This window comes from Macaca fascicularis, chromosome 1 (genome assembly GCF_037993035.2).
Source record: "Macaca fascicularis isolate 582-1 chromosome 1, T2T-MFA8v1.1".
NCBI classification, from domain to species: domain Eukaryota; kingdom Metazoa; phylum Chordata; class Mammalia; order Primates; family Cercopithecidae; genus Macaca; species Macaca fascicularis.
Genome location: NC_088375.1, coordinates 13,832,095 through 13,849,128, shown reverse-complemented (window position 1 = coordinate 13,849,128; position 17,034 = coordinate 13,832,095). Strand labels below are relative to the sequence as shown.

The following is a 17,034-nucleotide window of genomic DNA, read 5'->3' as shown; positions in this document are numbered from 1 at the left end:
TGAGGCGAAAAAGCATGAGCTATGGAATCAGTATCTGAGATCAAACTCTAGGTTCATAACTTACTAGCTACATCATCCTTGGGAAAAGTTATTTAACTTACCTGAGCATAGCTTCACATTTGTAAAGTGTAGTTTATCATAGCAAGAAAATAAACATATGTTTACTTTTATATTATACATTCATTACATATAATTAAATATAAATTACATATTAAATACACACAATACCAATGTGACCTGTTACACATAAAATCACATGTAATAAGCCCTCAATATAAAAAAAGTCTGTGTTAATTTGTTATTATTACCATTCTTCTTAAAGAAGATTTTGTACTTAAGAATCAGATCATGCAGAAATTAGTGACGGAAGCAGTTCAAGAATAAGGTATGAGCAGCTAAGCAGCTAAGCTTATGAGTACAGGACTACAGAGAGGAATGACAAGGGCATTGGTAGCAAATATCCACAAACGGCAATTTTGTTTGGGTAGGCCAGGTGATTTTCCAGATACTCTAGAGAAATATTTTCTGAAATCTCAAGTTCCTGGCAGTTATATTTACAGGCTGGAGTGCAGTGGCGCAACCTTGGCTCACTGCAACCTCTGCCTCCCGGGTTCAAGTGATTCTCCTGCCTCAGCCTTCCAAGGAGCTGGGACTACAGGCGTGCGCCACCCCACCTGGCTAATTTCGTGTGTGTGTATTTTTAGTAGAGACGAGGTTTCACCATGTTAGCCAGGCTGGTCTCGAACTCCTGACCTCAGATGATCCACCCACCTTGGCCTCCCAAAGTGTTAGGATTACAGGCATGAGCCACCGCACTCAGCCTACATAGCTGTTCTTAAACTTAAAAAAAGTAAATTCTCTCTCCCTTAGAGAGATGATGGTTTATTTTTATGTTACTGAAATTCATGCTAACATAAAGCTACCATATTTCTTCTAATTTAAGTCATTAATTGTAAACCACACTTAGCCGCTAAGAAACAAAAAATCTGCCAATTAAACTACGATATACCATCAATTGACTGCTAAATGCATCCTGATTTCAGAAATGTTAAAATGTAGAAAATGTATACCTTATACCTGATAAAATATAGTCATATAGTAGCTAAGATTTATTCTTACAGAACTGTATAAGTATAAAACCAAATCTGCAAACTAAATTCCACAAACCAACAAAATCAATGAAATTCAAGTAAGAACATTAATTCAATAGATGGATGATATTCTGTTACAGCTACACACTCAAAACACAAACATGGCACACACTACTTTGGACTAACATGCTTTTAATGTTGAGCACAGTGTAATGAATCAATTCTCCTACCACTTTTCCCTATGTAAATTAGTACAAAACCTTTGCTGGAGAGATCAGTGTTGCCTCATGAGGTAGGAACATTTCACTTACTGTGAATTCCATCTCCGTTGTTTTATAATTAAACCTGCAACAAGTGAAGTAATACTACTCACTATGAACTCTGGCTGTAAAACATAAAAAGTAATTGCAGAAACTGAAATTATACTAGGTTGGTGCAAAACTGCAGTAGTCTTTGCCATTAAAAGTAATTGCAGGCCAGGCACAGAGGCTCACACCTGTAATCCCAGCACTTTGGGAGGCCAAGGCAGGTGGATTGCCTGAGCTCAGGAGTTCAAGACCACTCTGGGCAACATGGTGAAACCCCATGTCTACTAAAATACAACAACAACAAAAAATTATCTGGGTGTGGTGGTCGGCGCCTGTAGTCCCAGCTACGTGGGAGGCTGAGGCAGGGAGAATCACTTGAGCTGGGGAGGTGGAGGTTGCAGTGAGCTGAAATTATACCACTGCACTCTAGCCTGGGTGACACAGTGAGACTCCATCTCAAAAAATAAATAAATAAATAAAAATAAAAGTAATTGCAAAACCACAATTACTTCTGCACCAACCTAATAGTTCTTTGCTATCCGGATGTACAAATGACCCAGAAAATGTTTACATTAAATCTTTTTAGCTCTCTATATGAAATGAAATGGCAGAAACTCAAGATAAAACAATAATAAAGTATACACCTTTTGAATTTAGTCATTTGTGTGTATTACTTGATACAAATAATCAGTTTTAAACATTTAATTTTTTATTCTATGCAGAGAACTTGCAAACTAGACCAAAGAGAATTTCGGAGAAGTCCAGTTTGATATATACTCGTATAGAGGTAAAAGGATATAGAAGAATAAGGCCATAATTTGTGTAAAGAATATCTCAGCTCAGCTATGGCTGCAATCTGTAATCTATGATTCTCAGTTTCTCCATTTCTAAAAAGAGAGTAAATGATACCTTCTGCCTTAAAAACACTTTATATATAAATGTTAAGTCTGCTGCAGACTTATCTTTGAATTATGATTATCATGTTCTAAAGCAAATGCATACCAAAAACAGGCACAATGGTAAGAGTAGGAAAATCCAACACCAGGCCTAATTTGTGTGTGTGTGTGTGTGTGTGTGTGTGTGTGTGTGTGTGTGTAGACTGCTCTACCTGTTCAATGACTATGCATACATGAGGGACCCAACAAATTATATTTTAACAAGTAAAATAAGGACAAATTATCTTACAGATGACCAAATTTTTACAATAAAGAAGCCCACACAGCTTTACAAAGACTAAATCGCTAACATGACAAGTATCAATTACAAGTTATTTCTCTTAACAAAGAGATATGTTCTGGCAATATGCTTTGCCAACAAGTAATTCATTAGACTGGTAGCCACCTGATCCAAACTGGGCCAATCCATTTTTCTCTCCTAGGAAGTTAAAGCCAGGTTAACCAATTAGCTGGTAGAGAAAGGATGTGATGCAGCCTATGGTAGCCATTTTCTGGCATGCACAGGGAGAAGTAGAGAAAATCAGTCTGCTGAAACGAAGTAAGAAATAAAACAGATGCAGAGGGGAAAAAAGTGCACATAAGAAACTGTGGGTTTTCTGAGTGACTGAGAGAATAGCTAGCCTTAGTTCCTGTTAGCTTTCCAACTGCCTCCTCAAGCCAAACTGGACTTCCCCTCTTTGGGTACCATGAGATGCTCTGTACCCTTATAATAGATTCTCTTTTCTGCTTTTCATCACCTGAAATAGGTTCTATTATCCATAATGAAAATAGCTTTAATTAAACCCATCAGATGCCTATTATCAAAATAGAAATAATATAAAATATAGTTACAATTCCACAAACATTAACTGAGCACCTACAATGTCCTGGGATATTCAGAACTTAGATCACATCTAGACAAGTATTAAACCAATTCCAGTTTAAAGTTTTAAAAGCTAAACTGTCAAAATATACAAAAATCCTGGGCTGGGCACAGTGGCTCATGCCTGTAATCCCAAGACGCTGGGAGGCCAAGGTGGGAGGATTGCTTGAGCCCAGGAGTTCAAGACCAGCCGGGACAACATGACAAAACCTCATCTCTACAAAATATCAAAAACTCAGCCAGGCGTGGTAGCACACGCCTGTGGCTCCTAGCTAGTGAGGAGGCTGAGGCAGATGGATCACTTGAGCCTGGGGAGTGGAGGCTGCAGTAAGCTGTGATCACACCATTGCACTCCAGCCTAGGTGACAGAGAGAGACTTTCAAGAAAAAAAACCTTGACCAGTAAGAAATAATGAAACGTGAACATACGAAGCAAAAAAAAAAAAAACAGGTTTTTTAAAAACACTATTCAAGGTCATCAGATCATTACAATAACATTAGCAAACTAACGCTAATTAGTAGCATTAGTAGCATTAGCAAACATTAGTAAGATATAACCTCTGGCTATCTATTTTTAAAAATCAGCTTTTAAGCCCTTACCAGATGGGTCTGGCCCTACAATCTTATTAAAAATATATTTACACTTATTAAAAAACAATAGTTTACATCTTCCATAGAGCCTTACATTTCTACTCATATTTTTCAAAGTTATAAACTTCTTACCAAATAAAAATAAAAAATAAAGCAAGAATACTAATTGTCATGGTGGTGCACACCTGTAGTCCTAGCTACTTGGGAGGCTGAGGCAGGAGGATTGCTTGAGCCCAGAAGTTCAAGGCTGCATTGAGCTATGATCACACCACTGCACTCCAGTCTGGGAGACACAACAAGACCCTGTCTCTTTAAAAAAGGAAAGAAAAAAATTACAAGTTATTTCTCTTAACAAAGAGATATGCTGGCCAGGCGTGGTGGCTCACGCCTACAATCCCAGCACTTTGGGAGGCTGAGGCAGGGGAGATCACCTGAACTCAGGAGTTTGAGACCAGCCTGGCCAACATGATGAAACCTCATCTCTACTAAAAACACAAAAAATTAGCGGGGAGTGGTGGCAGGCGCCTGTAATCCCAGCTACTCGGGAGGCTGAGGCAGGAGAATCGCTTGAACCTGGGAGGTGGAGATTATAGGGAGCCGAGATTGCGCCACTGCAATCAAGTCTGGGTGATAGAGCAAAACACCGTCTCAAAAAAAAAAAAAAAAGATATGTTCTGGCAATATGCTTTTGCCAAGAAACAGCCTGAGCAACATAGGAAGACGTGCCTATACAAAAAATAAAAAAATTACCTGGGCGCGGTGGCACACGCCTATGGTCACAACCATTCAAGGGGCTGAGGTGAGAAGATCACTTGAGCTGAGGAGGTTGAAGGTGCAACAAGCCATGATCGTGCCACTGCACTCCAGCTTGGGTGGCAGAGAGACTCTGTCTTGAAAATTTAAAGAAGATTTTAGAGGCTGGGTGCAGTGGGTCAAGCCTGTAATCCCAGCACTATGGGAGGCCGAGGAGGGCAGATCACCTGAGGTCAGGAGTTCAAGACCAGCCTGACCAACATAGTGAAACCCAGTCTCTACTAAAAATACAAAATTAGCCAGGCATGGTGGCACACGCCTGTAATCCCAGCTACTCGGGAGGCTGAGGCAGAAGAATTACTTGAATCTGGGAGATGGAGGTCACGCCACTGCACTCCAACATAGGCAACAAGAGTGAAACTCCATTTCCAAAAAAAAAAAAAAAAAGATCATAGAAATAGAAATAAAATTTCAACTTTGTACATTAATCTGTTAATCTAATATTCTTTTTTCACTAAACTGAATTTATAAGCTAAACAATTTACTTAAATACTAGTTAACCATGGGGAGTGTGTGCATGTGTATTTCACTATCATACAAAGTTAGATACTTGCAACAGTAATTTTGAAGAATGAAATCCCTTGCAATAATACATGGTCCTTGCCGCCTTTGCCATCTCAATTTGTATTACAGTTCTACTGTTAAAACTGGAAAGAACCTTCTGATACATCACATAAAAGCAATTTGCTTTTTATATTATAAGTTACTAGCCTATGACAAGATAAACAGTGATATTAAAAGCAATAATGTAAATGAGACCATTTTAATGCCTTATATTTTGTGTGTGTGTGTGTTTTGTTGGTTTTATTTTACATTTTTCTCTTGATGACCCTTCCCAACATCTTTCAGGATTTTAATGGTGGCACTAAACGGCTTTTCTTGGCCATTCCTTCCAAACTATCTCACACTAAATGGAGATTCTATTAGTTGCTGAGGATATCTATTCCAACTATTCACTTAGGACCGTAACAATTTCAAGATGAGTGTAAAGAAACATATTTAAGTCAAAACTCTACCAAAATGCTATTTCCTGACTCTCCATATGCACCTACTCTTACTGGTACATCACAGTGGTACTCTTTTGAGTCACCAGTAATTAATGGTTAAGTCAGAGCCAATATCCGATTTGAAGACCTGAGTATTATTCCCCTATCCCACTGCACAGCTATTTAAGTAAATGTACACACACAAGGTACCATTAGCAAAGGCAAGTAGGAAGGGCCATGCTACATACAGGGGTATGTAACAGGCCTTCAGGATACTCGGTCTTGCCTTCTTTCAATGGGCTCTCAGAACTAAACAGACTCAATTTCAAAGCATTCAACAGAACAGTTTATATTAGATTATCATCAGACCTGGAGTTTTAAAAAATTATACCAATCAAATAAGTTACTAGTTTACTTATCTACCTAGGGATCTCAATGCACGTGCAAACATTTTCAGAATTTCATTATCAAACATGCCCTCCTACCTAAGTGTGTTAACCATGCCCACCTAACCTCCGTTTTGCTGGGATTTTCTGATCCCCACTGAGATCATGAAAAACATTTCTATGGCATCCGCTCCTATAAGCATTCCCAGTGGGACAGAAAAGCCAATAAATCCCTTAAAATAGTCTAGCCATTTCCCCTGCCAATCCATTTTCCCTAAGAAAATGCTGAAGAGACAATCCACTAGACTGTAATTACCCAAGGGAGATGATAAATTTCAGGTGATATGAGGAAGATTAACTGAGCACACACAAAAAATAGTGAACTGTTAATTTACTTATCTTAAAAACAGATAGAAATAAACTTTACTAGTAAGTATTTCTTATGTTGATCTACAAGAGCAACACACCATGTGAACACACACATCCTGAGGGAAAAGTGGCAGCTGCGCAACACAGCAGGGTTGACAATGAAGTCTTCAACCGTCCTATCACTTTCGGCACACAGTATTTGGTATGCCTGTACATGGGAATTTAATAGATTACATTTTTCTTGTTTACATAAGTTTGTGGATTGTACTATAAACAAAAAAAGTGGTTCTCAAAGTATGCTCCCAGGACCAATAGCATCAGCAACATCTGAAAATGTGTTTTTTTTGAGACAGGGTCTCACTCACTCTGTCACCCAGGCTGGAGTACAGTCATGAGATCCTAACTCACTGCAGCCTCCACCTCCCAGGCCGAAGTGGTCCACCCACCTCAGCCTCCCAAAGTGCTGGGATTACAGCAAAGTGCATACAGCACCCAGCCAACACCTGGGAATTTGTTAGAAATGCAAATTCCCAGGCACCACTCCAGACATTCCGAATTAGAAACTCTCCGGGAGGGAAACAGCACTTCGTGTCTTAAGCCCGCCAGGACACTCTGATGCACTCCCCACCCTCCACAAGACTGAGAAACATTGACCTAGAGGTTATTCCTCTAGGTCTTAAGTAGATATTTGTAATAGATATGCTCAGTAACCAATAGAATCTCCATTTGGTTTCCTGAACCACGTAGTATGAGGTATTCTGGTAGGAATCAAAAACTGAAAGCCATTTTGGAAATTTCAGAAGTCATTAAAGACCTGAAAGACATCAGGATGGTGATAATGAAAACAATGTAATAATGTACGCACAAAATAAAATATGGCCATAAAAGCAGACCAATTTAAAATAATACACTATTTAAAAGTTGCTTTGAGAAGAAGACTCTAGTGAAGAAACCAGCGATTGAGATAAAATAATCAACGGAAACCACTAAAGAATTAGTAAATAAAAAGCTAATCTTCTATGCAGAAAAAAGTTAACAGCAGTCCTGAGATGGCTTTCCTTAGAAAGGGCTGCTTGCAAAGTTGGCCCTTGGCTGAGAATTCAGAGGAACCTGGATTTAGGGAGGGTTCCTACCACCAACTGATAAGAGTGGCTGGTTGTGTCTAAAACAATATGGCTGATGCTTTCACTATCAGAGTCTAGAATTTGGTATGTGCTAGACATGCAGTATCTATGTGATCAGCTCCCAATAAAAACCCTGAATGCTGAGTTTTAAGGAGCTTCCCCAGTTGCAACATTTCACGTTGTCACAATTCTTGGTTAGGGGATTATGTGTGTCTTGTGTTAACTCTACCGGGAGAAATTTGCACCTGGTTTCCTCCAGACTTCCTTTTGCTGTTCATGCTTCTTATCCTCTTGTAATAAATACAATAGATACAAAAGGAATGTATCTTCCTTTTGCTGATCATGCTTCCTATCCTCTTGTAATAAATCACAGCTGTAAACATGACTAATACAATACACTGAGTCCTGTGAGCTCACCTTGTGAATTACCAAATCTAACAGTGGTACTGGAAATATCCAATACATTCTCTTAATTCTATTATGAGCTCTTTGACAGTCATATAATGATAAAAACTGACAGTAACTTCAAGTCTAAAATGTATTACTCTTACTCCACCCATTAATAAAACATTTTAATATTATTTTATTTCCATTGTCTTATTATTTTTAAGATATCCAGTAACCTTATTTGAATCACATGCTTAGTTCTTGTACAGTAAAGAACAGGACACCTTCACTGACAATCCAAGGGAAATTAGTATGTTGTTAACAAACAAGGTGGAATACATACCGGGCAGGCTCTATCAAGAGATGATCACTAAAATCAGGCTATTTGACAAAATTGACTTCAAGAATACTGGGGAAGCATCGCAAAGAAATAGTCATGATCTCCCACAACTCAGGGTCCTGAGCAGCTCACTGGGTTCCCGCCTCTCTGCTCCTCGCCACACAAGCAGCTCCTGCCAGAACCTGAGATGGCAGCTTCAGGTGGGCAGGTGGCCATGCGCCAGTGCCCACGTGGAGAACAGTCAGGGGCCCCTCCTTGCTCGGTGCCTGACAGCAGGGGCGCAGGGTGGGACTGCCATCGGCCACGCGCAGAGCTCACGTGGTTATGGCAAGGGAGGCAAGGGAGACCCTGTGACCTAGGGAGTCACCAGGCTTCCAGTCCAGCTGGCAGGAAGGACTGACGAGGCAGTGGGGATAAAGGTGCAAACAAAGAAACCATGGTTTCAGGAGGATAATGGACAGAGAGACCTTGTGTTGACCCGAGCACATTTTTTGAAAAAAATTCTTAATATTGGGTGAGCGCTAATCCTCAATTCAAAAATTAAATCATATATCTAAAAACGAAAAAAAAAAGTCCTGAGTAACTTCTGATTATTATTTTACGTATTAAAAGATAACAGAAAAAGCGGTTTCAAATGTGAGTCCCAAGTAAAAACTCACCAACTTTACAGCTTACAAAGCTTGCCATCAAGGTGGCTTCTCACCAGGACAACTCTATACAGCATGCTTTAAAGTGAGCAGGTGGGTTGGGTGCAATGGCTCAGCCTATAATCTCAGCACTTTGGGAGGCCAAGGCGGGTGGATCACTTGAGCCCAGTTCAAGACCAGCCTGGGCAACACAGGGAGACTCTGCCTCTGTTAAAAATAAAAATAAAGGCCGGGCATGGTGGCTCATACCTGTAATCCCAGCACTTTGGGAGGCTGAGGCAGGTGGCTCACCTGAGGTCAGGAGTTCAAGACCAGCCTGGCCAACATGGTGAAACCCTGTCTCTACTGAAAATACAAAAATTAGCTGGGCGTGGTGGTGCACACTTGTAGTCCCAGCTACATGGGAGGCTGAGGCACAAGAATCACTTGAACCCAAGAGGCAGAGGTTGCAATGAGCTGAGATCCTGCCACTGCACTCCAGCCTGGGCAATAGAGCAAGATTCCATCTCAAAAAACAGCTGAGCATGGTGGCCCATGTCTGTGGCCCCAGCTACTCGTGGTGAAGACTGAGGTGGAAGAATCATTTGAGCCCAGGTGATTAAGGCTGCAGTGAGTTGTTATCATGCCTCTGCACTCCAGCCTGAGTGACAGACCGACAGCCTGCCTCCAAAAACAACAACAACAATAACAACAAAGGGAGCAGGAGTTACTTATTTAACAGTGGTAAGAGAGACTCTCATGCAATTCTTAGGGAGGCTGGTGAATATATTTTTAAAAACCTATTTTTTATATCATTCAAAAAACCAATTAAGAAATGCTGAAAAAATCAGAAATACAAAAATTAAAAGAAATTATCACATTACTTATATTAGATATCAACATTATCAATAAGGGAATACTTTTCAGATACAAAATGATCTCTAAAACTTTCCTATTTTGGGTAAAATACTAGCCTAGGAATATACACTATGAATATACACCATGATTCAGAAGGGGAATCTGCTATGAAATAAAAACAATGAAATACTAGAATATAGTGGCATATTTGAAAGAATTGAAAATCATCAAAAACACAATTACTCCTAAAGCATATAATCTAACAATGTCTTCAGGAAGTCCTGGTTAACCTAGTATCACTTGCTCATCCCTTAGCCCTGTGATACTGTATGAAAACTGTTTACAGTTATGTTTAATTATATCCTCAGGATTCAAAGTTTTTACATGATCTCGGAAACTCAAGATCTACTTGAGAAATGCATTGATTTTAGTCCCAGCGCTGTCTCTAACTCATAAAAAGTAATACTTTCTGCTCAAGGCTACTTCACAGGATATAATCAAGCAACCTTCTTTTTGGCAGGCTTTGGGATAACAGTCAATGCAAATTTAGTGAATACGAAAATTAATTGCATGTGTGTCAAAATTTTGGAAGCACAAGTAGGTAAACCAAGGTGCCATGGACAATGGGTGAAAACTATTATAAATATGGAAAATTTTAACCCAGAAATCATAACACCGTTTCTGTGGATTTCTGAAGACCCTACAATAATTTTCTGAGATGATATATCTACACAATAAAGCCTAAGCTTTCAACAAACCAAAAAAGTTTAAGAACTCCTATTGTACTCTGATTTTTCATAACAGTTACCTAATTAAAGTGGGAGAAAGGGAAAACAGGAATACTTAAAGATAACTTAATCAAATTTAACCAGACAGGGAAGTATTTACTACATTAGATACCATTTAATTTTATAACAAAATAAGTTTTATTTATCTTTTAAAACACATTCATTTTTATCACAAAAACAATTATGTAGATGAACAAAAAGTGTCATTACCCACTGGTATAAAAGAACAAAGAGAGGTGGAGCTTTAAGAGGTTTTAAGGACATAATTCACTAGAGGCAGGAAAAAGAGTTTAAATCCAGATGTCATACCATAACTGCCTTATCAGGTAGTAACAACCTAACACCCTTTAAAAAAACCTATAACCAACATAAACTTACCTACCAATTCAGAAGCTAATGTTTAAAATTTTGAAAAAAACATTATTACAAACTGTGTTTTAAGAAACACACAGGTAAAGATTTGGAAGTATATACTAAAATGTTAATAGTAGTTACCTCTGTAACGTCTGAATTATGACTGATCTTTTTCCTACCTGATTTTCTGGATTTTCCATACTTTCTACCACGAGTTTTTTAATAACTAGAAAATGTTAAAATCAAATAAAATGCTTTATGTTCATTATTAAATTATAAAACTATTAAGTATTATTAAACATTTACTTAAGACAGTCAATTTTAAGATTTCTTGCTGACACTTTTAAGAAACAACTCAGACCCTAAAGAAAATGAAATCGATCCTTTAGTTATTTATTTATTTATTTATTTATTGAGACAGTCTCGCTCTCCAAAACAGTCTTGATCCAGCTGGAGAGCAATGGCGCAACTGCGGCTCACTGCAACCTCCGCCTCCCAGTTCAAATGATTCTCAAGTCTCAGCCTCCGGAGTAGCTGGGTTTACAGGCATGCGCCACAACACCCAGCTAATTTTTTTTTATTTTAGTAGAGACGGGGTTTCACTATGTTGGCCATACTGGTCTCAAACTCCCGGTCTCAAGTGATCCGACTGCCTCGGCCTCCCAAACTGTTAGGATGACAGGTCTGAGCCACCATGCCCGGCCTCATTCTACATTTAAAACAAATCACCATTAATTCTTCAAGGCCAGGCTGGCACAGTGGCTCACGTCTGTAATCCCAGCACTTTGGGAGGCTGAGACAGGCGGATCACTGAAGGTCGGGAGTTCGAGACCAGCCTGGCCAACATGTGAAACCCTGTCTCTACTAAAAATACAAAAATTAGTCGGGCGTGGTGGCAGGCACCTGTAATCTCAGCTATTCGGGAGGCTGAGGCAGAAGAATCACTTGAACCTGGGAGGCGGATGCTGCAGTGAGCCGAAATCATGCCACTGCACTCCAGCCTCGGCGACAGAGCAAGACTCCGTCTCTGGGGGAAAAAAAATTCTTCAAGGCCTAGATTATCTGCTCTCCAAGTATCCTATAAAATTAATGATGCAGGCCGGGCGCGGTGGCTCAAGCCTGTAATCCCAGCACTTTGGGAGGCCAAGACGGGCGGATCACGAGGTCAGGAGATCGAGACCATCCTGGCTAACACGGTGAAACCCCGTCTCTACTAAAAAAATACAAAAAAACTAGCCGGGCGCGGTGGCGGGCGCCTGTAGTCCCAACTACTCGGGAGGCTGAGGCAGGAGAATGGCGTGAACCCGGGAGTCGGAGCTTGCAGTGAGCTGAGATCCGGCCACTGCACTCCAGCCTGGGCGGCAGAGCGAGACTCCGTCTCAAAAAAAAAAAAAAAAAAAAAAAAAAAATTAATGATGCAATGTGATGAATTGATCAGAGAAATTTAATTACATATACTTCACTGGCTTTTGTCTGTTACGTTTCTATTACAAGTGATCTTTAAAACTATAATGTGATTATGGCCTATTATTTCAAATAAAAAATTGCTGGGCACAGTGGCTCACGGCTATAATCCCAGCTACTTGGAAAGGTAACGTGAGAGGATCCCTTGGGCCCACCCATGAGTTCCAGAACAGCCTATGCAACATAACAAGACACCATCTCTAAAATTAAAATTTAGAATTCTTCCCAACTCATTCTACAAAGCCAGCATTATTCTGATATATAATGACATTATGAGAAAATAAAACTACAGGCTGGACATGGTGGCTCATCCTTGTAATCCCAACACTTTGGGAGGCTGAGATGAGAGGACTGCTTGCGGCCAGGAGTTTAAGACCAGCCTGGGCAACATAGCAAAACCACATCTCTACAGACCAATATCCCTCATGAGCACAAATGCAAACAATTCTTTTTTTTTAATTTATTTTTATTTATTTATTTATTATTATTATTATTTTAGATAGGGTCTTGTTTTATCAACCAGGCTGGAGTTCAGTGGTGCAATCTTGGCTCACTGCAACCTCCAACTCCTGAAGTCAAGTGATCCTCCCACCTCAGCCTCCCAAGCCTCCCAAGTAGCTGGGACCTACAGGTGCAGACCACCAAACCCAGCTGATTTTTTTAAATTTTATTTTCTGTAGAGACAGGGTTTTGTCATGTTGCCCAGGCTAGTCTTAGACTCCTGGACTTAAGCCAACCCAAAGTGCTGGGATTAGAGGTGTGAGCCACCATGCCCAGCCCAAAAATTCTAAATAAAATTCTAGCACGTAGAATCCAACAATATGCTCTAAAAGGTAATATATCATAACCAAGTGCACTTTATTGTAGAAATGGAGGATTGTTCTAAAATTCAGAAGTCAATGTAATTAACCTATCAACAAACTTAAAAAAAGATCATCTCAATATACACAGAAAATACATTTTATTAATACAAAATCCATAATCCACTCCTGATGTAACCACTCAGCAAACTAGGAACAGAATGAAACTTCCTCAATCGGACAAAAGGCATCCATGAAAAATCTGCAACTAACATTATACTTAATGGTGAAAGACTGAATGCTTTTCCCTACAATTTAGGACAAGACAGGGATATCCACCTCACCACTTCTATTCTGCATTGTTTTGGAGACTGCAGCCAATGCAATCAAGAAAGAATTGGACCTGAAGAATAAAAGCTGCCTTTACTGACAACATGATCCACTACCAAGGAAATCCAAAGGAATCTACAAAAATGCTACTGTAACCAATAGGTGGTTTTAGCAAGATCACAGGATACACAATATAGAGAAGTCAATAGGATTCCTATACATTAGCAACAATCAGAAATTGAATTTTTAAAACAATACCATTAACAACAATAAAAAATTACTAAATATTTAGAGATCAATCTTGTAGAGAGTTCTCATTCTGAGAGTTCTAACTAGTAAATCAGGATTCCTTATACAAGTGTTTTTCAAACTGAGTCACAACCTATTAATTACTAGGTAGGGAAAGAACAAGAGAAAAAAATGATACGAGAGAAAAAATGACTGAGTTAACGACTCATTCACACGTTTGTTTCTGGCTTTTGGGTTTTTTTGTTTTTGTTTTTTGAGATAGGGTCTCCCTCTGTTATTCAAGCTGAGCACTGTGGCTCACTGCAGCCTTGACTTCCTGGGCTCAAGCAATTAGCCTGTTTCAGCCTCCCAAGTAGATGGAACTACAGGCATGTACCACAATGCCCAGCTAATTTTTGATAATTTTTAAAGACAGGGTCTCACTATGTTACCCAGGCTGGTCTCAAACTCCTGGACTCAAGTGATCCTCCCACCTTGGCCTCCCAAAGTGCTGGGATTACAGGCATGAGCCATCGCACCCAGCCTCATTCATACATTTAAACTAAAGCCTATAATGTATCAGGTGCTGGTTAAGAAACAGGGACTTAAGTTTCAGTCTTTGTTTTCACGGAGTATAGTGGAGGAATCAGTTAAACAGTTAAGTTACTATATGAAGATAACTAATATGGTCAGATTCTGCACAAAAGGAGCACGAAGAAGGATGTAAATCTATCTTAGGATCTCAGAGAAGGATACCTGAAGGACGACTGGTAGTCTAGGAAAAGAATTCCAATTGGCTGAAATGAAAAACAATATAGATTCTGGAAAAGAGCTATAGTGCATGAGGAAAGTTGACAATATAGAAAGCCGCAATTATTAATGACCATAGGCCGGGCGCGGTGGCTCAAGCCTGTAATCCCAGCACTTTGGGAGGCCGAGACGGGCGGATCACGAGGTCAGGAGATCGAGACCATCCTGGCTAACACAATGAAACCCCGTCTCTACTAAAAATACAAAAAAATTAGCCGGGCGAGGTGGCGGGCGCCTGTAGTCCCAGCTACTCGGGAGGCTGAGGCAGGAGAATGGCGTAAACCCGGGAGGCGGAGCTTGCAGTGAGCCGAGATAGCGCCACTGCACTCCAGCCTGGGCGACAGAGCGAGACTCCGTCTCAAAAAAAAAAAAAAAAAATGACCATAGCCAGAGGAGAAGCATGGCCTGATAGCAACAGAAGAATTACTACAAAGTTTTATAAGCAAGAGCTACATTATCTGACGTCTTATATCACTGTGGCTGCAATGTAAAAAACAAATTCCAATATACAAATACAAGACTGAATCAGACAGATCAGTTAGGAATCTGCTACCTTTTAATCTAGAATGAGATACAATGGCTTGCACTAATGCTGGGATGGAGACAGAAGAACTGGGTAAAGACATTCTCACATTTGGTAACTAACTGAATAAAGGGATTAAAAATTTTACCTTTTGGCCAGGCACTGTGGCTCACACCTGTAATCCCAGCACTTCGGGAAGCTGAGGTGGGTGAATCATTTGAGGTCAGGAGTTAGAGACCAGCCTGGCAATACGGTGAAACCCTGTCTCTACTAAAAATACAAAATCAGCCGGGCGTGGTGGCAGGTGCCTGTACTCCCAGCTACACGGGAGGCTGAGGCAGGAGAACTGCTTAAACCCAAGAGGTGGAGGCTGCAGAGAGCCGAGATTGTGCCACTGCACTCCAGCCTGGACGACAGAGTGAGACTCCGTTTCAGAAAAAACAATTTTTTTTTCTCCTCACTGCTGACTTCTATTTCATAAGAGCAGATCTGATCCCGGACTAGCAAACAAAGAAAAGAGAACTAGAGAGACACCCAAACTGCAGGGGAGGTTGTAGTAACAAAGCAGAAGATAAAAGGAAATTCCAGGTGAGGCTACAGGGCAAGAACAGTCTCACTGTGTGTACCGTCTTGAATGTATCAGAAACTACTAGTGTTCATGATGGTATATGAGAAAGAATCTACTTATTTTTATTTTTCTACTTGCCCTAAAGTAATAAACATGCATCACATCAAGCAAATTAATGCCTAATTATCAGCAAACTAGTAAACTATTTCTGTTGACACCTTTATTCTCTACCCAGTAATTCAACTGGCAGCTACTATTTTCACTAAGTACTGTTAAAAGAACTTGACAAAATGAGATACTCTTACTTGAATTCCTGGTCCTAAAGAATTGAGTCCTTTCTTCAGGATACAAATTAATACATGAATTCATTTGCTTTACAATACTATAAAAATACAGAAGTATACAAAAAGCAAATGTCTCCTTTTATCTTCTCTGTTCCCACATCCCTCGTGGACATAACTACTGTCTCCTTACTTAGGGTATTCTTCCAGTCTTACCCTGCATTTACAGGGACCTACGTACAAAACAATGTATTTTTTCCAAATAAATTTTAAATTGGCTTTTAGTTAAGCATATTATCCTTGTAAAACTAATAAAACATTAATGTTGCCGGGCACAGTGGCACATGCCTGTAATCCCAGCACTTTGGGAGGCCAAGGCGGGGGGATCACTTGAGGTCAGGAAATCGAGACCAGCCTGGCCAACACGGCTAAACCTCTTCTCTACTAAAGAAATACAAAAATTAGCCAGGCATGGTGGTGGGCACCTGTAGTACCAGCTACTCGGGAGGCTGAGGCAGGAGAATTGCTTGAACTCCGGAGATGGAGATTGCAGTAAGCTGAGACTGCACTCCAGCCTGAAAAACAGAGTGAGACTCTATCTCAAAAAAAAAAAAAAAAGTAAGTCCTAAATTACTACACCCAATCCCAAACCCTTCCCATTAATAATCACTATTCTCATTTTGGCATATGTTCTTCCAGGATTTTTCCAGACCTTCAGTTACATACATGTACATGTATCCATATTTAATAACATTTCAGTGAATCTATTTTTACATAATTGGTACTACATTACCAATGTAATGTAGAACAGTGTATTAATACACTGTCTTTCAACTTTTCTTTCATTTAAAAAATGTTTTAGAGATCTTTCTACATCAGTAAACACAAGCTGTCGAATTATTTTTGTGCTATAACCACTGTAGGAATTTGCCATGGTTATTTACCTTGTCCTCTATTGGTGATATTAAGTGGTTTTCTGTTTTTCACTATTAAAAAGAGGGCAACTACAAACATATTCATGCCAGCTTCCTTGTGCACCTGTACACAGGCTGCTTCTGGGTAGGTATTAAAACGGAGCACGAAGAACATGAACATTTTTTAAAACATAACCCAAATTCTCCCAATTTGGGAAAATTTCTAAAGTGTAATTTCTAAAGTGTAATTCTAGTGCCTTAAAGGCCAATACATAATG

General features: G+C 39.7%; 1 protein-coding gene across 11 annotated transcripts in view; it reads right to left on the bottom strand.

The window, feature by feature from the left end:
* ARID4B (AT-rich interaction domain 4B) overlaps window positions 1–17,034 on the bottom strand; it is a 167,294-nt gene that overhangs the window by 111,036 nt on the left and 39,224 nt on the right. The window lies entirely within an intron of this gene.